This window comes from Tamandua tetradactyla, chromosome 26, assembly GCF_023851605.1.
Source record: "Tamandua tetradactyla isolate mTamTet1 chromosome 26, mTamTet1.pri, whole genome shotgun sequence".
In the NCBI taxonomy this organism is placed as follows: domain Eukaryota; kingdom Metazoa; phylum Chordata; class Mammalia; order Pilosa; family Myrmecophagidae; genus Tamandua; species Tamandua tetradactyla.
In genome coordinates this window covers 11,964,907-11,981,363 of record NC_135352.1, presented here as the reverse complement: position 1 = coordinate 11,981,363, position 16,457 = coordinate 11,964,907, and the positions used below count along the sequence as shown (strand labels likewise).

At 39.5% G+C, this 16,457-nt stretch overlaps 1 long non-coding RNA gene across 4 annotated transcripts in view; it reads left to right on the top strand.

Moving 5' to 3' along the window:
• Positions 1–8,862: 8,862 nt before the first annotated feature.
• The window catches only part of LOC143669713 (uncharacterized), a 48,123-nt gene continuing 40,528 nt past the window's right edge, over positions 8,863–16,457 (top strand). The window contains exons 1-3 of one of the 4 annotated variants that reach the window (XR_013169008.1): positions 11,953–12,240; positions 13,244–13,386; positions 15,933–16,132. This is a non-coding gene — a long non-coding RNA (uncharacterized LOC143669713). Of the gene's footprint in view, positions 9,161–11,952; positions 12,241–13,243; positions 13,526–15,932; positions 16,133–16,457 lie in introns of those variants that run through there. The other 3 variants (XR_013169009.1, XR_013169010.1, XR_013169011.1) reach the window with 3 other exon arrangements.

Sequence of the window (16,457 nt, the reverse complement as noted above, 5' to 3'; positions counted from 1 at the left end):
AAATTGCATTTTTTTAACTTTGTTTTTATTGTAGAGTATAACATATATATACAAAGCAAAGAAATAAAAAGCAATCATTTTCAAAGCACTCTTCAACAAGTGGTTACAGGACAGATCCCAGAGTTTGTCAGGGGCTACCATACCATCCTCTCATATTTTTCCTTCTAGCTGCTCCAGAATATAGGAGACTATAGGGCGTAAATACTTTTTTTACCATCACAATCAACTTTTTTTCCTTCTATTTTTGTGAAAAATAACATATATACAAAGAAGCTATACATTTCAAAGCACAGTACCACAATTAGTTGCAGAACATGTTTCAGACTTTGACATGGGTTACAATTTCACAATTTAAGGTTTTACTTCTAGCTGCTCTAAAATACTGGAGACTAAAAGAGATACAAATGATTAAATTGCATTTTAAATAGAATTTCAACTGAAGTTTCCATCATAGATCAACCAGTGTTGTTATATTTTATGTTTTCATTTTGATTATTCTCTCTCTCTCTCTCTCTCTCTCTCTCTATGTATATATATATGTATATTTATATATATATACATATATATATATATATATATATTTGGTATGGGTAGGCTTCAGGAATCAAACTCGGGTCTCTGGCATGACAGGCAAGAATTCTGCCACTCAGCCACTGTTGCACCACCCTCAAAATGTTTTATAATTTTCATTTCTTCTTTGACCAGTTGGCTATTTAGGAGAATATTGTTTAATTTCCACATAGCTGTTAATTTACAAATTTCTTTCCATTCTTGATTTCTAATTTCATTCCATTATGGCCAGAGACCATACATTGTATGGTTTCAGTCCTTTTAAGTTTATTGATACTTTTTTCATGGTCTAGCTCATCAGTTAAACCATAGATGGTCTATCTTGGAGAATGTTCCATGTGGACTCAAGACTAATGTGTATTCTGTTGTTGTTTGAAACAGTCTTCTATAGGCATCTTTTAGGTTTAGTTGGTTTAGAGTATTGCTCAAGTTTTCTAATTCATTGTTGATCTATTTAGTTGTTTTATCCATTCTTGAAAGGAGTCTATTGCGGGTAGACAACTCATTTGTCAATGTACTTTGGTAAAAACAACACAAAACGTAGATGGTGCATTTGTGAAAGATAAAAATTTCTAAAAATTTGGAAGAGCACATTCTAGAATATACTAATTGTTTGGAACTACATCATAATTGAAGTATGCAATTTTATGGGTGTTGCAAGGTGGAAATCTCTCCCCCTTTATCTCATTTGTCCAAGCTGACAGATGCCTTAGTATTGACCCCTCCATTACCCTTTTGACCCCTGTGAGCCTGTAACTTGGAGACAGCCAGCAGGAACACCTGACTCTGTGATTTTGTGCTGTGAATGGCAGGAGCTGCATGAGAAAGTGAAGGGACTTATAGGATTCCTGTAGATATCTCTGTATCTCTGTCAGCAGATGCTTATTTGAAAGGAAAGGGGTTTCTGGGCCATTTTTTCCTGGTTACATAATTTATACGATATTTACATTTTATAACTTTGAGCGACATAAAATACCTTTGAAAATGCATTTTATAAATATTGGGTGTAAATTAAATTCAGTTTGAATAAAATTTGACTTGCTGGTTCTCTACTGGTTGCCCATTTTCTCCTTCATAGGACAACTCTGTCTTTTCCATACTACCCTGGGCATGACACTTCAACTCAGTTTTTACTTTTATAAATAAACCGAACCTGGGTCTCTGGCATGGCAGGTGAGAATTCTGCCACTGAACCACTGTTGCACCGCCCCAACTCAATTTTTTGATCAAATGGAGGCCTTCATTCTTAATCTCATCAAATAATTTAGTGGAAAAGAGAATAATTTTCATTAAAATTGTTTAGCATCGTATAAAGAGAGCAAATGTGAACTGCATTTTTTAACATCTGAAAATTATTTATGAATATCAAATCTGCCAGTAGACATCAGGCAAATTTGTTTTTGAATGTTACTGAGGGGGTAAAATTAACAATAAAGGCACTGATTGTAACAGAGAGATTTAAAATTTAAGGTGAAATTTTTAGTCCTATTAGCCACCCCTAAATATTTGATTTCCTGATAATTTCATAAAACCTTCCTGTACATCTGGTTGACCAAAGATATGAAGTTTTTCTCATGGCATGAAGATGGACCAAAGTAGCAAGGGAGGCAGCCACAGTAAGATCTTGTGATTTCAAAGAATTCATTTAAACTTTTTGGAAATGGCTTCCTGCTATCTGACTCAAAAATCACTTCTGCTTACAAATGTTTATAAATAATTCAACAGTGTTTTCCTTCTTAAGGGGAAAAAAACTTAAAGGCTAGACATTTTAAACTATAAAGGTATTGCACGTAAGAGATAATTCAGATTGCCTTTTAAACTTCACAGGAACTCAGATATAAATATCAATTTAATGCATTTACTTAAAAAGGTATTGAATCTGTATAGCACCAATGCTCTCCAGAATGGGCATATTCATTCAGTATCAACTGAGTAAGCAATTTATGCCAGGAAACAAAAGAGCCCCGACAAACTGGTTATCTAAATTTGATTACCCTGGTGTATCTGGCTCCCTTGATGCTATCGATTGACTTTCTTTTTATCTCTCTAAACACTAAAACATGCCCTTAAGAACACGTGAGGACAGAATTTATATGTCCACACATTGAATACTCATATTGGGATCTGTTACGAATTGAATCATGTCCCCCCAGAAAACTGGGTTGAAGTCCTAACCCCAGGTGCCTCAGAATGGGATCATATTTGGAAATAGGGTCACTGCACATGTAATTAGTTAAGAGGAGGCCAAACTGGATTAGACTGGGCCCTTAATCCAAGATGACTAATGTGTCCATGGAAGAAGAGAAGAGACACACAGGGAAAAGGGTACGGGAAGGCAGAGGCAGTCTCAAGTATGCAGCTACCAGCCGGTAACACTAAAGGTTACCATCCTCAGTCACAGTCTGAGAAGAGTACTGTTTATGGTAATCATCCTGACTAACAGCAAACACATACATATACCTTACTATGTGCCAGGCACCGTTCTAAGCACTTTACATATAGCAACTCTATTTATTATCACAGCAACCCAGGGAGACAGGTACTAGTGTTATACCAATTTTACAGACAAGAAAGCAGGGGTTCAAAGAGTTTAATAGCTTGCTTAGGTTCTGAGAGGAGTCAAGATTCAACCCAGGCAATGCATCTCTACCTTTCAATTTTCTCCCTTCCCTTCCATTCCCTTCTTTTCCTTTCATTCACTCCGTTCTTCTCCATCTCTCTTTCCTGCTTTCTGTTTCTTTCTCTTTCCTTCCCTTTTTCTCCCTCCTTCCCTCTCTCTCCTTCCTCTTTCTCTTTCTGTACCTCCCCTTCTTCCCTCTTTCCTTCCTTCCTCCCTCTCTCCCAACCCTCCCTCATTCCTTCCGTCCTTTTCTCCTTCCTCCTTTCCCCTTTTTTTTAATGGCCTGACTTCTCTCTACTTAGAGTGGTCTTCCAAGTGAAGCAAAGATTAGGGATCCTGTTTTGTTCTTTAACCAAAGGCAGTTACTTCAGAAAGCTTAGGATACTTCTTGTGAGTCGGATCATGGCAGTTCGTTTACTAGTTCCTAGTATTAAAATATCAGTTTCAACTATGAAAACTAGAATTAGTTTGCAGTTAGCCCTTGTACTGTAGTAGCTAGGGTAATATATAGGTATATCCTATATAGATAGGAAAGAGGACTAAAATTAAAAAAAAAAGCCTTTCATTAGGAGATTAGTTTGTCTCTGCCAGGTGCACTTTGCATCAGATTTTCTTATTTGCAGTTATGTATATATAAATATAAAATCATATTTCACAATGAGATTTATGTAAGTGAAAAGAACACAAGATTGGAGACATCATACTTGGATTCTACCACCAAATAGTGCTGTGGTTGTGAGGAAGTGAGATTTTCTTTGACCTTCAGTTTTTTCATCTTTCAATACGAATGACTTTCACTCATTCATTTATTTCATCATTCTTTGTGTAAACATTTTTGAGTGCTTACTTGGTGCCAGCCACCATACTAAGGCAGGGATTTGTAGCCTACATAAGACATTTCCTTCTCCTCAGGATGCTGGCTCATGGTCCCCAAAACAAAATATGTACAATATCTCATTGTCGAGAGTGCTCATAAAACTCAAATGAGATAATGCATTCTAAGCACTTTGAAGAAAGATAAAAATCATATTCAAGGGCAAGAGATCATGCTAATATTAATATCATTGTAATTGTCACAACCCCAGGATGGCAATGAACTTATTGTAGTTTCTACTTAGTGGCATCTGGGCTAAGGAGAAGATTGTAAGTAATCCGGGTAAGACCAGAGCATTTGTATTCCAAACGACTGTGTCCTATAACTTGGCAATCATTAAAATTAACCTGTGGAGTTAATTACGGTGTCTGACATGGGTGGCTTTAGGCTTTATGCAGTTATGTTCTTAACCAGATGAGGTCTTCCTTCTAGCAGTATATGAGTCACAGGGCAAGCGTGGATGTTGTACTGTGAATGCTAAATCAGGATTGAGGAGTTTAGAGTCGCTTCTGGCTTTCAAACAAAAAGCCTTTCTGGCACATCTATTTTTGATGTTTATGTGAACAAAAGGCACCTTTTATTGCTGCTGCACCGAAGCAGCCAACCTTTCAAATACTTGGACCGTGGGGCTACCATTCCTCTCTCCATTTAATCTCTGAGGCTGTGGCTTCTAGACTTCCAGCAGGGTGCCACATCTCCTTCATTAGTTCTTGCTGCTCTTTCCTGCTCTCTCCTTTTCTACAGTATCAAGGTCTCATCGGCTATCTGGAAGGAGGATTGCATCATCCTTACCACCAGGCAACCTGGAGCTTTGGGTGATCTCTAACTGCTAATGTCCTTTCCTCTCTCTTCAGCCAAGGAGAAGAGTGACAGATTGCTGGCTGAGGGCATTAGAGGGGCTGTTGGTTAATGATGGCTATAAATTCTGATAATAATAATAGCAATCATAAATAATACAAAACAGTAGCACCGCAGCAGCTGGCATTCTTGCTGCTCAGGCTCTTATTTGAAAAATTGTTTTCTTTTTTAATTTCTGAGGAGACCTGCAAGAATTTCAGGCCATGTCCCTAAGGTACCACTTTGGTGACAAGGCCCTGACAAGTGGTAGTGAGCTGTGGGTCTACTGAAGGGCAGAAAGAAAGGAACATTTGCCCTGTGGAGTCACCCATCCTGTATCTGAAGTGCATAAGGGAGAAATAAACCTTTGTTGTTTTATGCTGTTGAGATTTGGGATTTTCTTGGTTACTTTAGTGAGCATAACCCACCCTGACTGACAAAGTGACTCACATCTCTGCTGTTAATTTTTCTTATAAGCTGATCACTGGATATCCCATGGCCAAGCTAATGCTAATCAAAAACATTTGTCATTCATTGTGCTTTAGTTAGAAAGGGTTTGTTTTTTGAAATATTTTTTGTAACTCCAGATGTTTCAGTAACTTATAGAAGCTTGAGTCTGCAGTCTTCAGAACTGGACAAATTTTAATTCTAAATACCAAATACCAAACTTGATGCCTTGAGAGAATTAAACTGCTTTTTTTTTCAGGGAAGTAAATTCTACAAAACAAAAATCTTGTTTCACTCTTGCATTTCAGAAACATAGTTTGTTTATCATGAAGCATGATTCACAGTTTTAGCATTTATAATGTACTTAAATTTAACAAGCAAAAAGCATATACAGGTATTGGTTGGTTTATACGTGTGTATAAATGCTATATAGCATTGCTGCCTAAATCCAGTTGTTATAATAAGGAAACTGAAACTGGGTGTGTTAATTTTGATATCCACAGAGCATCAGTGTGTCATGTTCTTGATTGTGAGCCACAGAGATTATCTCTGTATCAAATTCGATGGATCCATGAAATCACATGGCTGTCAAGTGTGGGAAGAGGGAAGATTACTTCCTTTCTTCTCTATAAAAGGAGTCAGGTGGGGGATTTCCTGAAAACTGGAGGAGATGTTGGATTCATAGAAAAACTAACTAGCAAACCTCAAAAACCCCATCAATGTCCACTCCTCTTAGCAAACCAGAATACCAGTCCTTGTGAAGTTTAAAAACAACTCAGTAGTTATTATAGGGATTCATAGCAAATAAAGGCACATGTGAAAAGTATAGATTCCCTAGCATAGCCAATGAGGAGCAACTCTTGCTTATTTTTTCAGTCTTTGAACATCACTCAGTGATGGTAGCAAGATGGTATTGCACTATTAAAGAATTGTTTTTCAAGTTTAAATTTAGAAGTAAGGATTTTTTTCCCCAAGTAAATCCTTCACCGAGTTTGAATGCATCAAATAGAACTGGTTAATGAAGCAAGGGTGGGGATCCATAATTCTGCTGTGTAATACTGTCTTTTTCTGGTTCCTGGTGGCATGAGATGCCTCATCAAAATCTAGGGCTCCTGGAACATTGTTTGAAAACTATTAATCAGAATGGCTGCTTTGAATAAAGATTTGGATTTCTGATGCATTGGGTTATTTTTCATTTTCCGTTCCCACCTTCTACCCACACTGGATGGATCTAAAAACGAAAGAGAAAAGTGTAAATCCAGAAAAACAAAACAAGCAGCCCCCAAATCAAACTTGTGTTCTGTTCTATTTGAAATGGTTGTAGACCTTAAAGAATAAAAGAATAAATTCTAAGTAAGAGCAACTTTCAGCTGAGATGACAAGTTAAGATAGTTTCTCTCCTTTTGCATGTTAATTGCGGTTTGGATTTATGATCTGTGATGTGATCATCGATCTATCTTAACAGTGGCTACAGTTATGGGTGCTGGGCTTGACACTGCCCAGGATTATGTCATTTCTGGCAAACTCCACTTGGCTGTGTTTTGAATGATTTGATTGTTCTCTTTGCTGAGCCTACATGTACTGAACCTCGGGCACACGCCATGATCAAATCACTGACTCATTTAGGGGTGGCAGTCTCTGCAGCCATAGAAAGTTAAAGAGATAGTTTTAGTCCCTTTGTAAACCTTGATTCCATTTTTTCTGGAAGACGAGTGAAAAGTGAGAGGAAGAAAAAAAGATGACAGAGGGAACAAGGTAGCGAAGAGACCGATGGTGGATTGAAGGGGTAGTCTTTTGAAGGATGTGGTGGGATATCACAGACATCTTCAGTGCTCCAGCACTCAAGGAGGACAGCTCCCTGAAATTGTCCAAATAGGCACTTACATTTCTTCTTTCTGACCCAGAATTCCCAAAGCTGAGAGTATAGCTGTACTCAGGATTTGGCAAATTTGCTGCAAGGTTGCTCAGGAAACCTTCTCAATACAGATGTTCAGCTGTCTCTTCATTTACAACAGGAGGCTCGATACTTATTAGGACCTATGAATATCTTAGTCCAATTGAGGAGCTCAGATTATGAGGAGTTATCTTCCTCCTACTCTATTTTGAAAGCCTAAGACAAGGACTTGGATACAGCAGTTTATTTGTGAGATGGTCCCAGGTGAATAAACAATAATGTGAAACAGAGAAGAGAGGGGAGCTATACTAGTTTGTTGAAGCTGCCAGAATGCAATATACCAGATATGGAATGGCTTTTATAAAGGGAATTTAATAAATTACAAGTTTATAGTTCTAAGGCCATAAATATGCCCAGACTAAGGCATCTAGAGAAAGATACCTTGGCCAATCTGGTCCTTGCTGGTCCTTGCTCCCTGTTCATTGCTCCCACTTCTGATATCAGTAGCTTCCTTTCTAAGCATCTTTGGACCTTTACTTAATTCTTCCAATTCACAATTCTGGGCTCTGGCTTGCTTAGCATCCATGGGAAGGCACATGGTCATGTCTGTTGGACCCTGCCTGTGTCTAGGCATCTACTCTTTCTGTTGGCACTCCCAGCATCTCCAAACATCCATGTCTCTGTCAGTTCTGAAGCAACTGTTCTCCAAGCATCTGCGTCTGAGGTTTCTTCAAACTGTTTAACCCCTTTTAAAGGACTCCAGTAAACTAATCAAGACCCACCTTAAATAGTCAGAGTCACATCTCCAGTTAGCCAAAAGGCCATACCCACAATTAGGTGTGTCATATCTTCATGGAGATAATCTAATAGAAAGTTTCCAACCTAAAATACTGAATCAGGATTAAAGGACATGGCTTTTCTGGGGCACACTACACTTTAAAATTAACACAGGAACCAATGAAGGGTGTATTAATAAGTGGGTCAGCACTCTGGGCAGCTGGGATTCAATCCCATAGGGCCTTCAAGAAATCGTGTGTCTCATAAATGCACATGGAGGCCAGGACATTTATCTCCATCTACCACTGGGTGAAAGTTGACTCCAGCGTCGTTAACCCCACACTTCTGCTCATAAGTGTGTGCAGCAGGGGAAGTTCCCTTGGTGTCAGAGAAAGCCCCAGGCTGAGAAGAGGGACCAGAGCTAAAGTGAGGTAAGAAGCTATCAGTAGGCCAGTAATTGTCTACCTATACCTGCAGGTGATACAGGCTGGGGTCAAGGGATACTGGCTTAAGTATTAACAGTAGCTGCTATAGCTATTTCCCTAGAAGATGGCCTCATACCTCGTAGGGGATCAAGAAATATTTACTGAATTAAGCAATATAAATGTAGACTAGCTTTTTAAAATCTAGACTAGGGCAATTTAAAAGTAGGTGATCAATCAGAAGAGGGAACAAAGAAAAAGCAGAGGAAAAGACCACAGGAAACGAGTGTTTACAGGCTGAAAAAGATCCTTTCACATATAATATATTTATTGGGTACCTATTATGTGCCAGGCGCTGTTCTAAGTTGCCAGGGATACAACAATAATTAAAACTCACAAAGTTCTGTGCTTTCCTGGAGCTTATATTCTAATGGGAGGGAGATAGACCATTACTAAGAAAAATAAGTATACAGCATGCTTGATGATTGCAAGTGTTACAGAGAAAAACAGCAGAAAAAGGAACTAGGAGATGTGGTGCTCTGGGGGGGGGCAGGGAGTGTGTTATAATTTGATTTAGGGTGGTTAGGGTTGGCCTTGCTGAGTAGATGGCTGAGGGGGTAAAGGAGTGAGCCCTGAAGGCAGCAGGTACATGATCTCGAAGCAGGAACACTCGTGTCTTATTGGGCCAGCAGAAAGGAGGCCCATGTGCCTAAAGCCAGGTGAGTGAGAAAGAGAGTAGAAGGAGGTGGGTCCAGAAAAGAAGTCTCAGAATATATGTGATAAACCAGGGCAGTACATATGGGGCCTCATACATCTTTGTAAAGTTTTAAGTCTTTACCCTGAATGAGATGGAAAACCACTGGAAGGTTTTGAGCTAAGATGTGAAGAGATTGACAAAAGAAAGAAATAGCAGAAATCACTGGACCTTCCTAGGAGATGGTGCTTGCTTATATGAATATAGCAGCATCTGTTAGCAGCCTCTTTCTTGGTCTCTTTTCATCGCTCTCCACGAGGGGAATATTTTATGCAGGGACTTGATTTATGTCCACTTCCTGCCCAGCTGGATGGTCCAGAGGCACCTGGTCATGGAACACTCCCACCAGCTTCTCTAAAAGTTTTTCCTTTAAGAAATATTTTTGAGATGAAAAAGCAAAATAATCATTTTAAACTTTTATTTCAATACAATAGAGCAAATCTAGAGGTTTCTCACGTTTGAAGAATCTTGGAAGATTCATCAAAGCTGCATGCTGTTTGAATTCACCTGAACTTTGTTTAGAAAATGGCATTATTTTGAAACTACATTATAATATATATTGTTTAGGCTTTTTTTGTTGTAAGCAATAGAAGCAAATTTAATTGACATAAGGTGGGCCATAGAGAATCAATAGTTGAAGAACTAGGCTTCAAAAGAGGTAGGAACCAAAGACGTCCAGAGAAGCAGGTAGCAGGAGTTAATTAAGATCTCGAAAAGGTGTCACCACCATTGAGTTGAGTGAGCTCCAATCACTTTTATTTTCCCCTGTCCTAGCAAAACTTCACTCAAAATTCAAAGCCCTGGGGTGTACTGGTGGTTCAGTGGTAGAATACCACCTTCCATGCGGGAGACCTGGGTTTGATTCCCAGACCATGCACCAAGAAAATTTTTTTTCAAAGCCCTGGCAAAGAGTCTCTAGCCTCATCTGGACAATGCATACTGCCCTAGAGCAAGGCATCTATGTTGTCAAGACTGCACATGATGAATGAAATGTAATTCCTTCCAAGAAAATCTGGTACTATCACAAGAAGAAGTGTGAAATGGATGTTGAGGAGACTCAAAGAACAGACGTCCATGATAAACTGTGTCAGTACTAGCCAATGCAGTAGACACTAGTAACATGTGGCAGTTCAAATTAAAATGAAGTAAATTTAAGAATTCATTTACTCAATTATACTAGCCACATTTCAAATGCTCAACAAACACATGTGGCTAGTCACTTCCATATTTCTATTACCACAGAAACTTGTTCTGGACAAGGTTGGTCAAGTAATATTATTGCATAAATATTTTAAATTGTCAAAGTATCTTAATATCACTTTTTAACTCACTCTCGCATTCATTATGTTATTTAACTTAGATTTCTGTAATGCAATGTAGGTACGGAATGTGTTATTATATGTATTTTATCACTGAAGAAACTGAGGCCAAGTTAGAGTGAGTACCTGGCACTGGAGATCACATGCCTGGGTATAAGTTCACACCATCAGTCGTAGGATGGCTTTTGCCTCCCAGCCCAGGGTCCCTCATTCCAATTCTGACTGAGAAGCTTGGATTTGATATAAAGTTGCTTCTTGGGCTATGAGAATACAGGACAACTATTTTTGTTGTCACAATTTGAGTCCTTATAAATTTCCCCAATAAGGAAAATAACCATGCAACACTAGCAAGTTATCTTTTATGGGGCTTGGAAAGGTTCCTTTGACAGATAGGAAATTTTGGGCAATAAACTTGAGAAAAAAATAAGGGAAAGAAATTCTCTTATCCTGCTTTTTCAAAGTGGCATGGATCATCCAAGATTCCCTAGAGTGTTGTAATAGATTGACTTGTGTCCCTTCACAAAAGATAAACCCAAATCCTAACCACCAGGCCTGTGAATGGGATCCTATTTGGAAATGGAATCTCAGAAGATGAGGCCAATTGGATTAGGGTGGGTCCGAATCCAATATAACTGGTATCCTTGTAAGTGGAGGAAATTTGGATATGGTAAAAGAGGGAGAGCAAGAGGGAGCATGCGAGAGAGACAGTGACTACCGTGTGTTGGAGGAAAAAAATCAGTTAGGCTGCCATAAGCCAAGGAATTTTACTAGTCACCCACCCTCCAAAAGCCAGGAGAGGCATGTGGAATGGATTATCTACTTTAAGAGGAAGCCTGGCCCCACCGCTGACACCTTGATTTTGGACTTCCAACCTACAAAACTGTGAGCCAGTAAATTTCTATTGCTCAAGCCAATGAGTCTGGGTATTTTGTTCCAGCACATCCAGAAAGCTTAAGAAAAAGGCACGCTGATTCTGTCTCCCCAGCAGTTGGATCCTACAAGTGAGAGGAACAGGCAATTTCCCAGGGGTGTGATTTAAGGTAGAACTACAAGACTCAACTTCTTTTCATCGAACCACAAGCCTACAATTTGCAATTATAAAGAAATGAGACTCGTTTCTATACGCTGTGCATAAAACCCTAATATTTGTGGGGCAGGCATGCAAGTGAGGCCCACGTATCGTATGTCTGCAGTTTTCGAAGTTATAAATTCATGGCCTGAATTGCATTCCTACCCCAGGCCCCATGGGTGGCTCCCTGCAGTTATCCTTGGAGACCCCGCCATAAAAGGAGCCTCATCGTCCCAAGTGGCTGCCTGGATCTGCCGGGGCAGGGCAGGTGAGAGTCAGGCCTGAGTCTGCCCTACTTGGTGGGCACTGGACACTTCTGAATCTTGGGTGGGCACTGACCTGACCTGCGGCAGTCGGTCCGGTCCGGCGCTGCCGCTTGCTGCAGTAGTCGGTCCGGTCCGGCGCTGCCGCTTGGGGTCTGTCTCTCAGCGAACGGGGCTGGCGCGAAGACGGAGGGGCGGGAAGGAGGTTGCTAGGCCTCCCTCCGATGGGGTCTTCTGCTGCCAGCGGTTGGGGGAAGCGTTGGCCTACGCCTCCGGGGGCTCGACAGGGTGGAGAGCGCGCGCGGAAGACGAAATCAACCCGCGGGACCAAGTGGAGTTAGCAAGACTGCGCACAAGGACCTTTATTTGAGGAAGTACAAGGGTTTATATAGCGGTAAGGAGAGGGTGGAGATAACTGGGAGAAGGGATGGTGTCTAGTGATTGGTTGGGTAGGATATGTGTTTGTTTCCGATTGGGTGCGGGGTTTGCACGTATAGTTATATTAGCATGATAATGAGTTAAGCAGGTATGTTAATGAGTTAAGCCACATTATAATGTGTGGTTAGCTTTTGTCCTATCAGGTATGAGAAGCAGGATGGTATGATATGAGGTGATATATGCGGTTACTATGCTATCCTATGAAGAGGTAGCTAGCGTGTGGGGTGATATACTTGTCATAGGTTGCTGGGCGGATAGCTGAAAGCTGGGGCCGTTCCTAAAGAGGAAATTAATTGAGGCCTAGTTTGGTCGAGAAGAATCTGAAGCCTAAGGCCTAGGAGCATAAGTATGGCTATGTATACAACACTGACCCAGCACCCTAAAGAGCCAGTCCAGGCAGGATCCCCTCCACACTTCACTCTTCCGACTAAGGACTTCCAAGCAGTTCTGAGAATCTTCAAATACACGCCCTGCCTGAGCAAATGGAGGGAAGGAATTTCGTTTTGTTAGGGAACAGATGGGCCCAGACACTCACTTCATGGTGATTTGGAGTGGCCAGCCTTTCTCAGGTTTCCCATGGCAGTGACTGTGTTTGGCTTTTCCCTCCCTCCCTCCCCCCTCAAATGATCAGCTCTCAGTCCAGCATATGCTCTGCAGGGCCAGTTCTGCTTGTGACTCCCCTGAAATTCTCGTGCTCAGGAAACTAACCTCCCAAGATTTTTTGTCAGATCATAAAACAAACAATAGTGACCTGGTGTTTTGCTATTTGTATCATAGGAGTCCCTTAAAACAGAGTTCCCAGGAGAGGGACCCCTTCACGGCCTAGCACTATATTTACTCACAGTCTTTTTTGTTATTTTCTAATCACTACAGAACACTTTATTCTATCTGTGGTCTCTCTTTTCATAGTAAACTCTGATTAAGGTTCGTTTTTAAATGAACGCCATTATTTTTGTCAGAATGGTGACATATCTTCATCTGAGGGAAACTGCACCTACCTCCTTAACCTACCATCTGGTGACAATAAGAAGCACACCTCTGATCGCTGCCTGTTAGAAGCGCAACCAAACTTCAGCCAAAGTAACAAAAGAGGAAAAGAATGGTAACCTCTCCAGTGAGAGACTTGAAGTCTAATCACAGTTATGGCAAATGTCAGTGCACTGAGGTCAAATTCATCTACTTGGCAATATGGCCTTGGGACTCAATTGGCCACATCTGCTTTAATTTAATTTTAAATCCAGGTATACAGGTAGAGCTGATATTAGAAACCCTGGAGTCCAACACTGCATTTTTCAGATGAAAACAAAGTGAAGGTGACCAGTTAGGGCAATTTGAATGACATGTCAGGTTCCAAGTCTACCACATAGTTTAGCACACATTCACCAATGTCGTTTGAACGTTAGTTTCTAACCATAGACCCTATCAGTTTTAATGCACTGCAGTAATGTTTTGAATTAGAAATGCAGCGTGTGGTAGGTTGAACAGTCTACCCCAGTTTGGAAATCCTGGTCTGTGTTCTGATGAGTGTGAACCCACTCTAAATAAGATGACTTCAAGATGTCACTTCAGTTAAGGTATGGTCCAACTGAAGTAGGTTGGGTTTTTTTTAAATTTTTAAATTTTTATTTATTTATTTATTTATTTACTTTACATGGGCAGGTGCCGGGAAGTGAACCCAGGTCCTCTGGCATGGCAGGCGAGCATTCTTGCCTGCTGAGCCACTGTGGCCTGCCCGTAGGTTGGGTTTTAATCCAGATTGCTGGAGTCCTTTATAAGCAGATATAAAATCACACAGAGAGAAGATGGAGGTCAGTGGAAACGGGGAGAGAAAGGAGAGGACACTGCCATGTGCCCTGTCATGTGACAGAAAGGCCAAGGATCACCAGCAGCCAACCCTAGAATGCCACGGACTTCTGGGAGAAAGCATTGCTTTCCTGATGCCTGGATTTTGGACTTCTCCTGGCATTAAAACCATAAGCCAATAAAATTCCTGTTGTTTAAGCAAATTCTTTATATGCAGCTAGGATATTAAAATATGATGTATACTTATAGTAGACAATAGGAGAAAATTAAGGAAACTAAAATTCACCCACAATCTCACTATCTGGGGACTAACAGTTGGTTTATATTCTTCTGAATAAATGTGTGTGTACAAATACATATATATATATATATATATATGTACATACACACACCCATAAATAACATTTTAAAAACAAAATTTGATTCATACTGTGCAGTTTTTGAATCTATTTTTCACCTGATTCAAATAATAATCTATTTCCTTTGTCTTAAAAATATGTATATTTTTTACTTTCTTATTTTCTAATGTTTTGGGCTATCCTGATCATGTATTATCACATTTACAACTTATAATAGTAATCTATTTCCTTTGTTTTAAAAATATATACATTTTTTTACTTTCTTATTTTCTAATGTTTTGGGCTATCCTGATCATGTATTATCACATTTACAACTTATATTATTATATATATATCTTATATATATATAATTATATATATATTATTATATCTCTATGTTATATAAATATATATATCTTAATCCTCCTGGTTCGAAACCTTTAATTTGTCAAACGCATTTTAAAAACTAGTTTTAAATTGTCAAGTAAAGGAAGAAATGCTATCCATTCAGTTCTAACTCTCTTAGATGAGGAATTTAGTACATGTATCCAAAGCCTTGGTTTCGAATGGTTTTAGATGCTACAGCTATTGTTTTTTTAAAACAGATGCATAGATATAAACTATTATGATGTAGATCATGCATTTTGTCACAAAAGATTTAGGCTGGCATTTTTCCTAGTTACACAAATTACTTTTACTTGGTAGAAATATAGAGGATTGGCGTGGTTCTTATATCCTAGAATCCTCAATCGGTCCTCCTGTTCTTGCAGATTCTCAAAGGACTTCTCCCTATTATACTCCAAAGCTTTAGAAGCTTGGCTTTGGATTCAATCACATGGAGTTGAGTCCTCTCTTTCCCCCCATCCACACCATAGGAAGTTCATCAAAGAAGGAGACCTTTTCCCTAATTTCTAGAGCCCCTGATCTCGGTCAACCATCCCAAGCCTTTCTTTTTTCACTGGGCCTTTTCCTTGTTTCTGCTTGAGTAAGTGACATGGATTTCAAACAGTGGTTCTCAAGCCACATGCTGCATTACACAATTGCATCATGTGCCTTGATGTATTTTTGCTATAATCGTAGCTACATATTGAAACGATGGGGTCCATTGGATGAAACACTGAGCTAAGCAGAGCTTACAAGGAACTACAAATAAGGGCTACATATTAGAATTAAGGGATATAAGGTAGCACAATGTCAAGCGGGTACCAAAGAAGAATTAAACATTTAATGGAACATGTGAGGACTTTGCCTTCTGATAGTGTAGTACCGTCTATAAATAGATTTATTTAAAAGGTGACAATATCGAAGAGAGACCATGGGAAAAGCTTAAGAGCTAGACACTTTTATGAGACATTGTTATCCTGTAGTAGTACTTGTGTTGTGGTTACTCCTGGCTTGTTTAGTGTTAGTGTTGTTTTCAGTGCCCAAAATTGTCACATTCAAAAAATGTGCCACAAAAACATGGACGTTGAGAGCTATTGATCTGGAATCTTTCTTTTGTTACCAGTCACAGCAGTCAGAGACCATCACCAAGACTTCCTGTTGTCTGGGGAAAAGGAGGGACGAAGAAAATAGCCAACCAAAAAGGAAAAAACAGGAACAAGATGCTTTATGGTTTCAGCTTTGCTAGCATATCAGTCTACCTATGCCATTCATTCCAGTTCTACCATCTTCAGACCCTACAGGGAGAGCTCTCTTCCAAACAGAGTAATTGTGACAACAAAATTTTGATATTTTTGGAAAACATTAATTTATGATCCTGAAGACTGTTTCTCTTTCATTGACCACTTCATATATTTAAAACTTTCCAATTTATCTTTCTCGATTGCTTTGACCTTTTTCTCCTTGGGTCCCCAATCTTCAATTAATTGTGGGCTCTGTCTAGGGGCATGGATTCAGTTCTCATGTGTGGCAGAACATGTATTTCACAATTCTAAACTTTCTTATGTCTCCAGACCAGAAAGTTTGCAAGGTCTTTTTATTAATTTCTTTCTGTTTTTTTTTTTTTTTTTTTTTTGGTGTTTGCGTTTTT